Genomic DNA, 19,386 nt, shown 5'->3' on the forward strand with positions numbered 1-19,386 from the left:
ACTTGATTTATAGATGCTGAGACAAAATACTGCTTTGAACAGGCAAATGTTCTTTTTCACTGTTTAAGAGCACCATAAACCAAAGATGCCACTTTCGGTAAAAGATTAAAAGATTGGGGGAGTCTCAAAAGCCATTAAAAATTGATAAATATATATACAGAAAATTTTTAAATTTTGCACTAAAAATAACTGCTATAAACTGAGTCATAAAACAGGTAAAATGAATTTGGGATTCATCTCAGGAGGGCTAATTTCCTTAAAATACACAGGGCCCTTAACTAATCAATAAGAGCTGATCCAATAGGGAAATGGACAAAGGATATTTGAAGGTATTTCACTCAAAGAATAAACCAATAAATATGAGGGGGAAGACTTAATGCACTGACAATTATAAAGACCCAGTGTAGTAACATCTTGCACCTATAAGACTGGCAAATATTATGAAATTTGATGGTACCCAATATTGGCAAAGGTGTAAGGAAAACAGACTTTACTGTTAGTGGAGGGAGAAAACCTCCACTAAATTACCTTACCTATCTCGAAGGTAATTTAATAAGATCTATCCTAATTAAAAATGCAATAAACTTTGACCAACAACTCTATCTGTAGGAATTTTTCCTACAAATAAATTCATAAAAATATGCAAAAATTTATGTTGCAGTATTTCTTATACTCAATAAAAAGTGAAATCAATCAATCAAATACTCTTCAAAAAGAGAACTAACTAAATGAAAGTAATACTGGGAGGGCTTCCCTGGTGGCGCAGTGGTTGAGAGTCCACCTGCTGATGCAGGGGACACGGGTTCGTGCCCCAGTCCGGGAAGATCCCACAGGCCACAAAGCAGCTGGGCTCGTGAGCCATGGCCACTAAGCCTGCATGTCCGGAGCCTGTGCTCCTCAACGGGAGACGCCACAACGGTGAGAGGCCTGCGTACGGCAAAAAAAAAAAAAAAAATTACAGACCAATATCTCTGATGAGTATAGATGCAAAAATCCTCAACAAAATACTAGCAATCAGAATCCAACAACACATTAAAAGGATCATACACCATGATCAAGTGGGATTTAACCCAGGGATACAAGTATTCTGCGATATACGCAAATCAATCAATGTGATATACCATATTAACAAACTGAAGAATAAAAACCATATGATCATCTCAATAGAGGCAGAAAAAGCTTTCGACAAAATTCAACACCCACTTATGATAAAAAGTCTCCAGAAAGTGGGCATAGAGGGAACCTACATCAACATAATGAAGGCCATATACAACAAACCCACAGCAAACATTATCATTCTCAATGGTGAAAAACTGAAAGCATTTCCTCTAAGATCAGGAAAAAGACAAGGTTGCCCACTCTCACCACTATTATTCAACAGTTTTGGAAGTCCCAGCCACAGCAATCAGAGAAGAAAAAGAAATACAAGGAATACAAATTGGAAAAGAAGAAGTAAATTTGTCACTGTTTGCAGATGACATGATACTTTACATAGAGAATCCTAAAGATGCCACCAGAAAACTACTAGAGCTAATCAATGAATTTGGTAAAGTTGCAGGATACAAAATTAATGCACAGAAATCTCTTGCATTCCTATACGCTAATGATGAAAAATCTGAAAGAGAAATTAAGGAAACACTCCCATTTACCTCTGCAACAAAAAGAATAAAATACCTAGGAATAAACCTACCTAAGGAGACAAAAGACCTGTATGCAGAAAACTATAAGACACTGATTAAAGAAATTAAAGATGATACAAACAGATGGAGAGATATAACATGTTCTTGGATTGGAAGAATCAATATTGTGAAAATGACTATACTACCCAAAGCAATCTACAGATTCAATGCAATCCCTATCAAATAACCAGTGGCATTTTTTACAGAACTAGAACAAAAAAAAAAATCTTAAAATTTGTATGGAGACACAAAAGACCCCAAATAGCCAAAGCATTCTTGAGGGAAAAAAATGGAGCCGGAGGAATGAGACTCCCTGACTTCAGAGTATATTACGAAGCTACAGTAATCAAAACAATATGGTACTGGCACAAAAACAGAAAGACAGATCAATGGAACAGGATAGAAAGCCCAGAGATAAACCCATGCACCTATGGTCAACTACTCTATGACAAAGGAGGCAGGGTATACAGTGGAAAAAAGACAGTCTCTTCAATAAGTGGTGCTGGGGAAACTGGGCACTTACATGTAAAAGAATAAAATTAGATCACTCCCTAACACCATACACAAAAATAAACTCAAAATGGATTAGAGACCTAAATGTAAGACCAGACACTATAAAACTCTTAGAGGAAAACACAGGAAGGAAACCCTTTGATATAAATCATAGCAAGAATTTTTTTGATCCACCTCCTAGAATGGAAATAAAAACAAAAATAAACAAATGGGACCTAATGAAACTTAAAAGCTTTTGCACAGCAAAGGAAACTACAAACAAGACGAAAAGACAACCCTCAGAATGAGAGAAAATATTTGCAAATGAATCAACGGACAAAGGATTAATCTCCAAAATATATAAACAGCTCATGCAGCTCAATATTAAAAAACAAACAACCCAATAAAAAAATGGGCAGAAGACCTAAATAGACTTTTCTCCAAAGAAGACATACAGATGGCCAAGAAGCACATGAAAAGCTGCTCAACATCATTAATTATTAGAGAAATGGAAATCAAAACTACAATGAGGCATCACCTCACACCTGTTAGAATGGGCATCATCAGAAAATCTACAAACAACAAATGCTGGAGAGGGTATGGAGAAAAGGGAACCCTCTTGCACTGTTGGTGGGAATGTAAATTGATACAGCCACTATGGAGAACAGTACGGAGGTTCCTTAAAAAACCAAAAATAGAATTACCATATGACCCAGCAATCCCACTACTGGGCATACACCCAGAGAAAACCGTAATTCAAAAAGTTACATGCACCCCAATGGTCACTGCAGCACTATTTACAATAGCCAGGTCATGGAAGCGACCTAAATGCCCATCGACAGACGAATGGATAAAGAAGATGTGGTACATATATACAGTGGAATATTACTCAGCCATAAAAAGGAATGAAACTGGGTCATTTGTAGAGACGTGGATGGACCTAGAGACTGTCACACAGAGTGAAGTAAGTCAGAAAGAGAGAAACAAATATCATATGTTAAAACATATATGTGGAACCTAGAAAAATGGTACAGATGAACCAGTTTGCAGGGCATCTGCAGAAATAGACACAGATGTAGAGAACAAACATATGGACACCAAGAGGGGAAAGTGGTGGGGGTGGTGGTGGTGGTGGGATGAATTGGGAGATTGGGATTGACATGTATACACTAATATGTATAAAATAGATAACTAATAATAACCTGCTGTATAAAAAATGAAATAAAATTGAAAAATTACAAAAAAAAATTTCAAGAACTGTAAAATAAGTATAAAATCCGTAGCCTAAGGCACTACAACACTTCCTCTCTAATCTATAATCGACCACAAGAAAACTGCTGCATTCTTTTCTCTCTTAAATTCAAAATTTTTATGAAAAGACAACTGATCACTGGAACCATAATAAACACTAATTCTAACTATTCTCAGTAGTAGTCTAAAACACCTGTGATACACTTCTGTATAAGTCAAAATAAATTTTATTTTCACTGACATTACTTTGACTATATTTGGTTAACATCATCTCATGTAGATTCATCAGCTCAAAATTAATTAGTATTACAGAATAGTGTATTCCATCCAAACAATTCATCTTTGTTGGCTCACATGCCTCACTGCTAGTGGCATGCCACTGTAATAATGGGCACGGTGCCACAGTAACAGATGGGCATAAATACAGACATGCCAAAGAATCAGTGTGTGCATCAAGTTTGAGTATTAGCATTAGATTTTCCTCCAAGAAATTCATAAATTATAGTAGAATAATATAAGTTTTCTACTTCTATGTTAATAAGATATGCCAACTCAAAGCCAGATTAATTTCTAAATCCTTTAAAAAAAAAAAAAAAAAACTTTCCAAGGGCACAGAAGGCAAGTTTTCCATCTGATGAGTTTGGATCAGCCTTTTGCATAGGGAATTGAGGAAACCGATATGCAATCTCTACCTTAGATCAGCTTTGTCCCTGAAGCACTTCAAAATCTCAGTAAAAAATTCAGTTTTTAAGAAGTCACTTGGCACTGTTACAAGATGAAAAAGTTCTGGGGATCTGTTGGACAACAATGTGAATATACTTAACACTAATGAACTGTACACTTAAAAATGGTTAAGATGGTAAATTTTTACGTTACGTATGTTTTTTTATCACAATTAAAAAGTCACATGGCCCTGTCAAGTTTCCTGATGAAGGTAATATAAGCCTAGCAACAGAGAAAAGGTCCTACAATGTCCTACTTGACAGGAAAAAAAATCTAAAAATGCAAATCACTGAAGTTTACATGATTATTTAAATTTTGCCATCTGTTGAACAACTATTGTCATTGTCAAAAGATTAATTTATTTCCACATATGGTTTTAAATTTTTGAAATATATAATATATGATATTGACCAGATTATACTGAAAATTTTTATAATTTTTACCACATTAATGAAAAGTTTTAAAATACTAAGAATGCTAAAGAAGGGGAAAAAAATCATTTGTGGTCACTATTATCCAAAATCATTTGTTAAGTATTGTACAAGGTTCCAGGAAAGATGGCTGTGCGTGTGTGTGTGTGTGTGTGTGTGTGCGCACGCACGCATGTGTGTGTGCAAAGAAAAACTATCTCTGACTTCCAGGAACTTAACCACATTTTCTCTTTAAAGAAATGTTCAAGCATCCAATCACCTTGGGAAAACCAATGTGTTATTTTATACTTGTTGATATTGACAGATAGGCAGAAACTACAAGAACTATGAATTTTTAACTTTATTTACTTTTAATTAACCCTAGCATTTCTACAACATGTAATGTTAAATATAAGGCATCTGTTTTTATTTTATTAAAGTACATAAAAAGTGTTTGTAAAATTCTCACTGCCCCTGAAGGCTATGAGCCCAAATATTCAGAATAGTGTTCCAGACTTCTGGATATAAAGACCTAGGTAAAATTTCAACAAAAATTCTGGGTAATGACCCATGGTGGCCCACTTTTTTGTCTGCCAAATAAAAATACAACAAAAACTACCCTCTTCATAAAATAAAGTAGAAAGGATGTTTGCAGTAGCCATTTGTATTCCTTTTGTTACCTGACTGCTCACATTATTCTGGGCTAATATTACACTGACCTTTTCAATAATCACAAACATATCTCAAGAAGAAATTTTTGACAGAATTTGATTAAATCTAATGAAAAGTGCAATTACTTAGTCACAGACAACTACATATATTGCTCCCTCACATTCTCAAATATACATTCTCAAATACATAATAGCCCTTATCTCCTCCCCCTGAAAGCCAAAGTTCTTTGGAGAAGTGCTCTTCCTTTACTCACTTCTCTCTCTCCCACCTGTCAATCCTCTGCAATCTGATTTTCCCTAACACTGCTGTTACCACCACAATCACCAACCTTATCAGTAAATCCAAGAAGCACTACCTCTGACTTTAGTTTACTGGGCTACTCACCAGCAGCTGGCACTGCTGACCATTTAACTCCTTCCTGAAACCCTCTCTTCCTTCAATTTCTGTTAAAGCAAAACATATATAAGTCCCTCTTCTTTTAGGAAAAATGTACTCCTTCTCTAAGAATAGACAACTTTAAAGCAACAGAATACCTATCAGCAAGACTGATGGTTAAGCAAAAAGTCTAAAACAAATATATATTTTTTCATTTATACTATCTATAATCATTATTCCCAAATCCTTGATAACCACACAGAAGAATTGGCCTAGTGCTTATTAACTTCATTTATTTTTATGTAGTACACATTAAAGATACTATATGATTTTGTAGTTTCAAGTACTTGTGAAATATAATTCAGAAAAACAATAATGTCAAATTTAACAATTTGAAAATTAAAAACATAAAGCAATGGTTAATGTGAAAATTAACAATGATTCTAAACTTTTAAGTTGAGAAAGTACATTAAAAACAAAACTTTTAAAAAGCTCAATTGATCTTAATGGTGTTAAAATAGTATTAATAATAATTGTGCTTACTATGTATCAGGCACTGTTAACAGTTTACATATGTTAAATCTTTTAATCCTCACAACATTTCAGTGAATGCAAGTACTATTATCCTCATCTCCATTTTTCAGATAAGGAAACCAAGCGTATAGAGTGATAAAGTAACCTGCCCAAGTGCCACTTATTAACTCTGTAACAAGTTTTCATACCCAGGCAGAGTAGCTCCAGAGTGGGTGTGCTTAAGCATTATGCCATACTGCCTCAGCAAACCACAATAAACAACTTTATCTGCCATCTTCTTCCTATAGAAGTAGGAAGCAGGTCTGACCCTTTCCCTAAATCTTAAGCACAATGCAAAAGCTGTTTGTATAATGAACTTCAAGCATTTCCCCAAACTTCATTCTCTCTTCTTGGTCTTCTAAGTGAGATTCAATTCTCCCACTCCCTTCAATGTTAACTTAGTACAAAGATTCCTCCTTGGCCTTCTCCTCACATATCACACAACTTCCCCTCAATGGCTTCCAAAATCATCTATCAATTGATGACTCCCAAATCTGTATCTCCAACCTAGGTATCTCTCCTGAGTACCACACCCATGTATCTAATGGCTTAATGGACACCCAACTATCAAACTCAACAGGTCCAAAATGGAACTCAACACTTTCTTTCCTCACTCCAAACTTGCCCTATCTTCTGGGTTTGCAATATCACAGAATACTTCCACCATTCACATAGCTGACCATTCCAAACACTTAGGTACAGCCAGAGTGATCTTTCTAAAATATAAATCTCACCACACTGTACCTCTACTTAAAATCCTTTGGTAGCTTCTTGGGCTTCCCTGGTGGCACAGTGGTTGAGAGTCCACCTGCCAATGCAGGGGACACGGGTTCATGCCCCGGTCTGGGAAGATCCCACATGCCGCAGAGCGGCTAGGCCCATGAGCCATGGCCACTGAGCCTGAGCGTCCAGAGCCTGTGCTCCGCAGCAGGAGAGGCCACAGCAGTGAGAGGCCCTCATAAAGCAAAAAAAAAAAAAAAAAAAATCCTTTGGTAGCTTCTTACTGTGCAAACCTTTATGATAAGTTCAAATTTATGAGCATGGTATACAAGACCCTTCATAATATGGACCCTGACTATCTATCAACCATCTTTCACATGTCCCAATTTCCCTCCAACTCTGTGCTCCAGCCATACTGAACTTTTCCTATTCTTTAAATAAGCCCTAAATCCTTGCCTCTTAACCAGCAGTGTCCAATAGACTGCTCTATGATGACAGAAAGAAATATTCTTTATTCACATTATCCAATATGTTAACTGCTAGCTACACTGAGCACATAAAAATGTGGCTAGTGTGACTCAGAAACTAAAATTATTTCAATTAGTTTAAATGTAAATAGTTACCTTTGGCTGGTATCTACAGTACTGAACAACACGGCTCTAAAACAAGGTATGTGCTATTCCCTCTGCCTCATGTGTACACAGGTATTGTGTGGAAAGCCCTGGTCAGTGCTAACATGTACCATCGTTAGTATTGACTCTTCTGTTAGGTTATTCCCTTTGTTCTTGTAGTTAGTAATTAATAAGGTCCCACTCTATACAAGACACTGTTTAAAACAAGACACTATTTTCTAATAGTTTAGTGGTTATTCCAAGATAGTGGCTTAATTACAATTTGCCCTAAAAGGACTATCACTTTAAGAAATGAACAGACTTCACATACTAGTAAGTGAAAAAAGCAAATTACAATATTACACTAAAAAAGTATATAGCTTTGCTTTAAAAATACACAGTATATAGGCAAAAAAGACTGGAAGACCTGTATCTTTTTAACTGATTCTCTATGGGTATTAAAATTAGGGTTATTTAACTCATCTGTATTTGCTAAATTTTCTATAAGGAAAGACGGAAAGCAGTCCAGTGACTATCTTTTCCCTGTTGTATCATCAATTTATTCCTTCCTCTTCATAACCTAACATTCCCTTCCAGATACCATTCCATTTCTTTGCTCCCCTATACAGTAATACATACTAACTACAACTCTCCTTTCTCTCTCTCTCTCTCTTTTTTTTTTTTTTTTTTTTTTTTTTAAGATTTAATTTTATTTCTATTTGGCTGCGTTGGGTCTTCATTGCTGTGCCTGGGCTTTCTCTAGTTGCGGTGCATGGGCTTCTCCTTGTGGTGGCTTCTCTTGTTGTGGAGCACGGGCTCTAGGTACGCAGGTTTCAGTAGTTGTGGCATGTGGGCTCAGTAGTTGTGGCACCCGGGCTCTAGAGTGCAGGCTCAGTAATTGTGGCGCACGGCCTTAGCTGTTCCACAGCATGTAGGATCTTCCTGGTCTAGGGATCGAACCCACATCCCCTGCATTGGCAGGAGGATTCCTATCTACTGCACCACCAGGGAAGTCCCTCTCCTTTCTCTCTTGAACTCACTCCAGTCAGGCTTTCAGCCCCACCACTGCACCTAACCTGCTTGTCAGGGTTACCAAAGACCTCCAAAGTGACAAATTCCAAAGCCACTTGTCAGTACTGTAATCACCTTACTTGACCCTATCTGACAGAAACGCTCCAGGAATGCCCCAGAGATTAGTACTCTGACCTCTTCACTTTCTACATTCACTCCCTTGATGCCTCACCCAATCAGGGTACTTAATACCCTCTATAACCCTATGGCTCCCAAACTTATACCTCTAGCCTAACTCCTCCCTAAACTCCAAACTCATCCATCCAACTGCCTATTTAATATCTCCTCTTGGATGCCTAATAGGTACCTCAAACTTAACATGCTCAAGCTCTTGAACCTCTTCCCCCTTTAAAAAATTCCTCTTTACACAATCTTCTTCATTTTGATAACAATTCCAAACTTCCAGCTGTTTAGGCAAAACAACCTTGTGTCCATCTTTGGTATCTTTTTCCCTCACACACCACATCTAAACCATCAGCAAATCTCATTGGCTCTACTTTCAAAATATATCCAGAATCCAACCACTGCTCTCCAGTACCACCAATCTGATTTAGTCATCCCCTTCTCTTGCCTGGGTTACTGTGGTGGTCTCCTTGCTGGTCTCCCTGCCTCAGATCTGCAGTCTATTCCTAGTTCAGGAGACAAAGTGATACATTAAAAACATAAGGTGGATCATCTCACTCCTCTCTTCAAAACCCTCCAATGGCTTCCCTTCTCACACGGAGTAAAATCCAAGTCCTTAAAATGATTTACAAAGCCCTAAACAATCTGGCCCTTACCCCTCTGACCTCATCTGCCAAGTTCCTTCATTCACTCTATCCAGACATACTGGCCTCTTTGTTGATGCTCACAGGTCAGAAACTCTCCTGCCTCAGGGCCTAAGCACATGTAATTCCTCTTGACTGAATACTTCTCCCCAGACATCTGCATGTCACTCCCTCAGGGACTCCAGGTAGTACTGTCAAGGATTTTTTCCTGACCCTGCTATTTCAAACTCAACCCAACCTCCACCTTAACTCTCTATCCTCTTTCCCTGCCTTACTTTTCTCTACAGCGCTCCTTGTCATCAAATGACCAACCATATATTTACTTGTTTATTACCTATCTTCTTCCAGTTGGAATATATGCTCCATGAAAGCAGGCATTTTGTCCACTGATTGATTAATCCCCAGCATCAAGCATAGTACCTAGCATAAGAAGGCACTCATACTTGTTAAATCAGTAAGTTACTTCTATATTTTTTTAGTTATAGAAAAAAAATTAGAAATGAATAAACAGGTCCCAAGTATCCTACAGACCATAAACTTTTTGAAAACATAAATATATCTGGCACACCACAAGCACTTAATAGTTACTGACTGACTTCTAAATGCCCATTCTGCTCAAAACCTTCCAATGGCTTCTCTTTACACTCATAGTAAAATCCAAAGTCCTTACAAGGCCCTACACAATCTGGTACCGGACCTTCCACTCTACACCTTACCTCTCTGCCCCCATAGTACTAAATTCCCCCCTCATTCTTCATGACCACATCCTTAACCTAGGCTTTAAGAAACTTTAACCCATTTCTAGAGTAAAGCTGGGTGATGTGTAGCTCTGCCAACCCATGATATTGGGACCAGCCTTATTCATAAGTCTCTCGCTTATCCAGCTGCCATGTTAACTCACTCAGCTGCAAGATTAAAGACACTGGCCTTCTAATTAGATCAATTCCTATCAGCAGTACAAATAATTAGCCCATCAATAAGCAGACTGACTATAAATTGCTCATTTTTGTAGATCTATGAACTCTTTCCAGCTAACATGCTAAATAAGTCTTCCTTAAGTATACAAACCAAAGAATGTTATTCATAATAATGTGAAATATAGGAAAATCATTTCCCTCTTGATTTTTGTACTTTGGGCTCTTCACTTTAAATTTTGAATTTGGACTGCAGGCAATTTGTTTTTGGCAGTAGTTCATTTATATACACAATTGCAATACTGTCAGATTATTTTACTATAATACATTTGTCATTCCATGAGCATTTGTAACTTTTCTGCAGTAAAAAAGAACATTTCAACTGACCATCTGTCTGACTTTTTTGGTTTTACTCATTCAGTTCTAGTAATGTTACCCTAAATTCTAAATATTTTTAGAAGTAATATCTCACATCTTGGGATTTCACAGTAAGGCCTGAATTTAAGTATTCCATATTTTCTCCTTGGATTTCCCAAAACCAGTGATCTTAAAATAACGTATCCTATATCAAGGGATGAATATTTTCTTGGTTGAGTATTTAAGATAAATTGTAAAAGTGAGAAGTGACTCTCCTGGACTTCTCTGGTGGCACAGTTGTTAAGAATCTGCCTGCCAATGCAGGGGACATAGGTTCGAGCCCTGGTCTGGGAAGATCCCACATGCCACGGAGCCCGTGCAACACTACTACTGAGCCTGCGCTCTAGAGCCCGCGAGCCACAACTGATGAGCCCGCATGGTGCAACTACTGAAACTCACGCACCTAGAGCCCCTGCTCTGAAACAAGAGAAGCCGCTGCAATAAGAAGCCTGTGCACCGCAACAAAGAGTGACCTCCGCTCGCCTCAACTAGAGAATGCCCGCGTGCAGCAACAAAGACCCAACGCAGCCAAAAATAAATAAATAAAATAAATGTTTTTTCAGAAAGAAGTGACTCTCCTCCAAGAAGAAATGCAAGCTAAGCAAATAAAATGGAACACTTATAATCTGTTGGAAAGTAGGACTCTGCAGTATTTCATCAATTTTTTGTTCAGTGTGGTAAAATCTTATTTGATTTCAAGTATGTTTCAAGAATTAAATTACAGGAACCCTACTGCACCACTAAAGTGACAATCCTTAACCTGTGTAGTCAGCCCTTTGTAGAACTAACAGTCACTTATGTGAAGACAAAAACAACTAGAGTTCCTTGTTTTGTTAACAGCCATCTTGGAACAAATGACATTTACTTAGTGAAAGATCAATAAAACATTGAAATTGGGAGTTTCCTGGCAGTCCAGTGGTTAGGACTTAGCACTTTCACTGCTGTGGTCCAGGTTGAATCCATGATTGGGGAACTAAGGTCCCACAAACCATGCAGTGCAGCCAAAATAAAATAAAATAAAACACTGAAATTGCTTATATTTTATATGTCTCTTGTAAATTTTTAAAAAATAGGGTCCAATTTACATATACAGCATGGCAAATACATTGTTTACATCTCCATAACTAGATCTAATGACCATAAAATCCAAAAGCTAAGCAGAATTAACAAGATAGAGCACCTACCAAAACTGGAGTTATTAGAACTCAAGGGAATTTAATCTTCAGAAATTGAAGATGATGACAAGAACAAAGGTATGCTATGGAAATCATTAATGGAGTGTATTTTCATACTGGCAACACTGGACTCCTGAGCACGAGAGAAAGGAATTCACAATGAGGAGCCTGTGCCTCTTCATAATACAGTAACTCAGGACACCAACAATTTCAGCATCTCAAACTAAAATGTGTTTGACATTTTACAATTACAGCACGTCCATTTCCTTCAGTAAATCACTGTTTACAAAAATAAAGGCTTATAATAAATACCTTTTGGTAGGCATGAAAAGTTGAGAATTATTACACAATTTAACACTAATTTTATACTTGTATTAGTTCACATTAGCCTTATCTCACCAACTAAATTCTTAAAGGCAAGATAAAGATCTTATAATTATTTCTTATTTTTCTGCTGAAAACAGAGGAATTAACTATACTTAAGCTATAGTTAAAGATGCCTTTAAGATGATCTAAATAAAGTTAAAGATGGTAAAAATAAAGATGCCTTTCAAGAATGGTATAGACTTCAAAAATCCTGACTGTAAAATTCATTCAACACTTATGTGACAATTCTAAGTCAATAACCCTAACCACAACAAAAACTCAAGCAATGACATAAAGAAAATGGCTGTTTTGGAACTATATACAATTAACTTCAGGGTAATGTGATAATACATTAATAGGGATAACAGGCTAAATTTTCCTTCTGTATAAGGTCCACGGAATCCAGTCATGCTTTATTTATTTATTTATTTATTTTGTGGTGCGCTGGCCTCTCACTGTTGCAGCCTCTCCCGTTGCGGAGCACAGGCTCCGGACGTGCAGGCTCAGTGGCCATGGCTCACGGGCCTAGCCGCTCCGTGGCAAGTGGGATCTTCCTGGACCGGGACATGAACCCATGTCCCCTGCATCGGCAGGCGGAATCTCAACCACTGTGCCACCAGGGAAGCCCCATGCTTTATTTTTTAACTATGCTGGCTAAAGAAACAGTAAATATTAGTAGAATCAGAATCATTCAATTGAGTAAAAGACCGAAAACATTTATTATGCAAAATTATAAGCCACTTTGCTAAGCACCTTCACATAAATTATACCATGTAATATTAGGTGAGTATGTGAAAGAAAGATTCCTCTATACAATATTCAACAAATATTCAATGAGTCATTACAAAATGAAAATACAGAATGACTGAATGAGATAAAGGTATCAATGAAAATACTAGGAAAAGTAAAAAGAAAGTAGAGCAAGCTTTGAACAACTGGAACTATAAAACTGTTATATGAAAAAATTTTAAAATATGGTATAGACCCTAATTAAAATTAAATATTATAAATAAAAAATTAAAATTAAATATTATAAATAAAAATGGGAAAAAAAGTTTAAACCCTCATATGGAGACACAATGACTCTTTAAAGTATGTCTAAAATAATGTGTTATGGAGTGGCCAATATGGTGGAGCAGGAAGATCCCGAGCTCACATCCTCCTACAGACACACCAGTATCACAACTATTTATAGAGCAACTACAGATGAGAATGACCTGAACACTAGCAGAGAAGAGCTCCTACAAGTTAAGATATACAGAAGGAACCACAGAAAGATAGTGAGGAAGGGCAGAGCTACAATATAGTCAAGACCCAAAGCCTCAGGTAGAGGACCCCAAAACAGGAGGATAATTACAACTGCAGAGGTTTTCCCCAGGGATCAAGGACTGTGAGCCCCACATCAGGCTCCCCAGCCCACGGCTCCTGCACTGGGAAGACAAGCCCCTAGAATGTCTGGCTTTGAAGATGAGTGGGGCTTACTTTGGGGAGAGCTAGAGGACGGTGGGAAATAGAGACTCCACTCATAAAAGGGCACATACTAATCTCACATGCTCCAGGACCCAGGGCAGAAGCAGTAATTTGAAAGGACCCTGGGTCAGACCAACTTGCTAATCTTGGAAAGCTTCCCAGAGAGGCAAGAGGCAACTGGGTCGTATCCTGGAAACAGATACTGGTGGCAGCCATTTTGGGGAACTCATTTCCCAAGGACACTGGTGCTGGCAAGCGTCATTTTGGAATTCTCCCTCTAGCTTGTTAGTGCCAGGACCCAGCCCACCCACCAACCAGTCAGCACCAGTCCTGGGACACTCTAGACCAAGCTAGTTGCAGGGGGACACTGTCCTACCCACCAGCAGGCCAGCTGCCATAGGAACCTCTGAATCCCCAGCTGCCCTGGGACCCAGCCCTGTCTATCAGAAGGCCCAATATCCAGCCCTACACATCAATGGGCCAGTAAGAGCCCCGGGTCCAGCAGCCAGCCAATCCCATCCACCCCACCCACCTGCGGGCGGGCCAACACTAGCTCTGGACCCGGTTTCATCAACCAGCGGGTGGGCAGGCACCAGACCTGGGACCACCAAAGCCCTACAGCCAGCTGTGTCAGGACCCAGCCCACTCACCAGCAGTCTGGCACCAGCCCCAGGACCCCCTGGGCCTGGGCCCCACCTACTTACAGGCTGACATCAACCAAGAATTTAAGGTACGATGTAGAAAAGACAGCCTTTTCAACAATGGAGCTGGGAAAACTGGACAGCTACATGTAAAAGCTGAGATTAGAACATTACCTCACAGCATATATGAAAATAAACTCAAAATGGATTAAAGACCTAGATGTAAGACCTGAAACCCTAAAACTTCTAGAAGAAAACATAGGCAGAACACTCTTTGACATAAATCATAATGATATTTTTTGGGGTCTGTCTCCTAAGATAAAGGAAATAAAAGCAAAAATAAATAAATGGGACCTAATTTAACTTAAAAGCTTTTGCACAGCAAAGGAAACCATCAACGAAACAAAGAGACAACCTACAGGATGGGAGAAAATATTTGCAAATGATGTGACAAGGCATTAATATCCAAAATATATAAACAGCTCATACAATTATCAAAAAAAAGAAAAACCCAAACAACTCAATCAAAAAATGGCAAAGTTGTGGAGAAAAGGGAACTACTGTATACTGTTGATGGGATTGTAAATTGCAGCAGCCATAAGGGTATGGAGGTTCCTCAAAAGATTAAAAATGGAATTACCATATGATCTAGCAATTCCACTCCTGGGTATTTATCCAAAGAAAACAACACTAATTTGAAAAGATATATGCAACATAAGTTCCTTGCAGCATTATTTACAACAGCCAAGATATGGAAGCAACCTAAGTGTACACTGACAGATGAATGGATAAAGAAAACATGGTATGTGTATACAGACAAACAGACACACACACAACAGAATATTACTCGTCTATAAAAAAGAATGAAATCTTGCCATTTTCTACAACATGTAATGACCAGAGTATTATGGCAAGGGATATAAGTCAGACAGAGAAAGACATATGCGGAATCTAAAAAACCAATGAACAAACGTAACTAAACAGAAACAGATCACAGATACAGAGAACAGGTGGTTGCAGGGGAAAGAGGGGATAGATGTATAAACTTCAGTTACAAAATAAATGAGTCACATGTATGAAATGTACAGTGTGGAGAATACAGTCAATAATTATGTAGTATCTTTGTATGGCAAGAGATAACAGCTAGACTTATTATAGTGATCATTTGGAAATGTATAGAAATATTGAATCACTGTTATGTACCAGGAACTAACATAGTGTTATTGGTCAATTATTCATCAAAAACAAACAAACTTACAGAAAAAGAGATCACAATTGTGGTTTCCAGAGGCAGGGAGGTTGGGGAGCGGGGGAATTGGATGAAGGTAGTCAAAGGTACAAACTTCCAGTTATAAGTAAGTACTTTATCTTACAACTGGGGATGTACTATACAACATGATGAATGTAACTAACACTACTATACTTTATATGTGAAAATTTTTAAGCAAATCCTAAGAGTTCTTATCAGAAGAAAAAAAACTTTGTCTATTTCTTTAATGTATCTATATGAGATGACAGATGTTCACTAAACTTACAGTGGTAATCACTTCATGATGTAAGTCAAATCATTATGCTGTACACCTTAAACTTATACAGTGCTGTATATAAATTATATCTCAATAAAACTGGAAGAAATACAAAAATAAACAAAATAATGTGTTACTATTAATAATGTACCGACAACTGGGGCTGTAAAAGGAAAATCAAAATGAAGTCGGTACTGCTGAGAGCTCTCTAAAATGAAGCCAGGAGATCACTGAGGAAGTATGACTTATGAACGACTCAGCCCGGATGGAATCTGAACTCTGACCACTTACTATCTTAATATAGGTATCCAGAATATCTGCCCAATGTTCCAGAAACTCAAAATATTTAACCGACCCTTACCCTAAAGTAACTCGTGACAGCCTGTTCCTTAAGGACAAATACTTCCTTGCATCATGGTCAACCATAATTCTTGACAGACAACTTAATAACCTTGTAGCTTTCATCTTTATAAGCCTCTGACTCTCTTCCCTGTACAATCTCAAACTGCAATTCTTAAGACCCCAAATAAATTATTTTATTTGCAGCCTTCTGCATTTTCTTGGTCGACAGGACTGGTTGATCTTTACTTTTAATAAAGTTAAGTCAGGACTTCCCTGGTGGTGCAGTGCTTAAGAATCCACTTGCCAATGCAGGGGACACGGGTTTGAGCCCTGGTCCAGGAAGATCCCACATGCCGCGATGCAACTAAGCCCGTGTGCCACAACTACTGAAGCCCGTGTGCCTAGAGCCTGTGCTCTGCAACAAGAGAAGCCACCACAGTGAGAAGCCTGCGCACAGCAACAAATAGTAACCCCAGCTCGTTGCAACTAGAGAAAGCCCGCGTGCAGCAACAAAGACCCAACACAGCCAAAAATAAATAAATAAATAAATAAATTTTAAAAATAAAGTTAACTCAAAAACATCCCTGTAAGAAGGTTGCTCTCATTCAGATACATTTCTACATGCCCTCTTTAAAGGGAGAAAAAGCAGTGGAGGTAAGTTAGGTTTGCTGTAAATATATGCAAACTAGAGCCCCATTGTAAAATTCCTAGTGGATTCCACTGAGAAACACTGGTATTAAAGGTTAAAGGGGGCTTCCCTGGTGGCGCAGTGGTTGAGAGTCCGCCTGCCGATGCAGGGGACACGGGTTCGTGCCCCGGTCTGGGAGGATCCCACATGCCGCGGAGCGGCTGGGCCCGTGACCCATGGCCGCTGAGCCTGCACGTCCGGAGCCTGTGCCCCGCAACGGGAGAGGCCACAGGAGTGAGAGGCCCATGTACCGCAAAAAAGAAAAAAAAAAAAAAAAAACAAAAGGTTAAAGGGTTATATGTAATGTAATCTTCATGACTGATATCAAGCTGACAATAAATAAAATTTAAGTTAAAAAAGTAAGCTAGGCCTTATCATTTGCAATGCAAATACACTGATGTAGTATTGATTATATCATACTACTACATGATGTAGTACCACACAAAAGTATGCAGCAGTTTGGGTCTAAATCAGCCCTGTGAATCTATACAAATGAAAAGTCCACCCCAATTTCAGCAGGGACTAAAACTGCTACCTTGGTTACCTATTCATTGTTAAATCCAATGGCCTCTTTTCAGCCTTCATTCTATTTGCCCTCTCTCTGCAATTCCTAACATAGTTGACCATTTCCTCTAATCTACTTTCCTCACAGCTTCCTTTTTTTTTTTTTTTTTAAACCTCTTTCTGGTTTCCTACCCCTCTGAGCACTTTTTAGCTAGTTCTTTTTCCATTCACCCCTTAAATGTTGGTGTTCCCTAGCGATTTGTCTAAACTGCCTTGTCTCCTAACCAGAAAAATTCTTCCTGGGTGCTATCATCCATTCCCATGCTTTAATTACTACCCACAATTCTAAATGCTGATCTATAATCTATATTTCATCTAAATATGCATTTTTTTTTTTTTTTTTTTTTGCAATTCTCCTGGTTCCTGTATACTTTGCCTGAAGAACTCCCCCTGTTCTCCACCTGGCAAAAATCTTCCCAGGTTTTATGACCTAAAATATCACCACCTCAGGGAAGCTTTCAACAACTTTTCTAAATAGTGTTAGTTAATATTCTAGTTTAGAAATCATTTTCAACTATACCATCTTATGAAAAACTCACAAAATAGGCAAGTCCTCTCTAGAAATGAGGACACTGAAGTTTGAAGAGATCAAGCAACTTGAACAAGCAAACATTACTACAGGTGGAAAGCATCAACTTAAATTCAGGCCTTCTCACTCTAGGTCCAATGCTCTTTCAAATACACTGTGATGTTCTCAAAAGAAAAGAGATTTGGAAATTTAGTAGTTTTACCATTGTTAAGAAAAATTAATTAGTTTTATCTGTTTCCTTCTAGAAATTAATTCCTAATTAAATGTTTAATCCAGAAATAAAAATATTAAAATTAATTTTTAAATTATACACACACAGCCAAATTGGTTAAGATAAGAGTTTAAGACAAAAGAAAAATAATTGAGGAAAAAAATAAAAGTTTACAATAGTCTCAAAGGAAACAATTACAAAAAATTAATTCTTTACATTTTTAAATAATGAAATTGCAAATCTTGACACCAATCATCTAATACACAGGCTTGATTAACCAATAAATGATGTATAAAATCTGCTTTCGTAAAACCATTTAAAGCTCCCTAACTTTAGTTCTATTTAAAAGGGAAGGGAGGGCTTCCCTGGTGGCGCAGTGGTTGAGAGTCCACCTGCCGATGCAGGGGACACGGGTTCGTGCCCCGGTCCAGGAAGATCTCACATGCCGCGAAGCGGCTGGGCCCGTGAGCCATGGCCGCTGAGCCTGCGCGTCCGGAGACTGTGCCCCACAATGGGAGAAGCCACAACAGTGAGAGGCCCGCGTACCACAAAAAAAATAAATAAAGTAAAATAAAAGGGAATGGAATAAATAAGATTGATAAATAGGATTAAATTCAGAAAACAAAAATCATCAATAATCCTGTGACTAGGAAGTGATAAGGCATCCTTGAGATGGTTAGTAAAGGATCAAAAGGACATAGAGCTTTAGGATAAGAGGCCAAAGAACAGAATAGTGGAAGGAGTTAGAACATCACCACTTTGCAGACACTGTGGTAAAGACTGGTTGAAGAGATTCTTTGATGGTTGCTAAATATAGGAGATGGTGAATCTGATGAAGAGCAAAACATCTGCATGGTCTCCAACTGTCCCCCCCATAGATAGATTATTGGAAAAAAAATAAATAATGGACAATCCTTTACCTAGGAAAATTAACATCATGAAGATGGGCATCCTATGCCTCCTGACACAATAGTCTAAGAAGGTAGTACTGTAGCCTGGGATACACAACATGAATGTATGTATGAACCAGCAAAGACAAGTTGATTAACATGCTATAAAGTAATTGGCTTGTATTCTTCAAAAGCGTCAAGGTAGTGAAGGACAAAGGCTAAGGAACTATTCCAGATTAAAGGAGATTAAAGAGATATGAGAACTAAGTGAAATACATGATCCTGGACTGGATTCTGTACTAGAGAAAA

At 38.0% G+C, this 19,386-nt stretch overlaps 1 protein-coding gene across 4 annotated transcripts in view; it reads right to left on the reverse strand.

The window, feature by feature from the left end:
- The window catches only part of AP3B1 (adaptor related protein complex 3 subunit beta 1), a 262,792-nt gene that overhangs the window by 239,991 nt on the left and 3,415 nt on the right, over nucleotides 1–19,386 (reverse strand). The window contains exon 1 of one of the 4 annotated variants that reach the window (XM_067031191.1): nucleotides 18,064–18,140. The exons of the other annotated variants lie outside the window; for them this stretch is intronic. The gene's annotated coding sequence lies outside the window, so the exon portion shown is untranslated. Of the gene's footprint in view, nucleotides 1–18,063; nucleotides 18,141–19,386 lie in introns of those variants that run through there. 4 annotated transcript variants of the gene reach the window in all.

The sequence above is a fragment of the Kogia breviceps genome, chromosome 4 (assembly GCF_026419965.1).
Source record: "Kogia breviceps isolate mKogBre1 chromosome 4, mKogBre1 haplotype 1, whole genome shotgun sequence".
NCBI lineage: Eukaryota > Metazoa > Chordata > Mammalia > Artiodactyla > Physeteridae > Kogia > Kogia breviceps.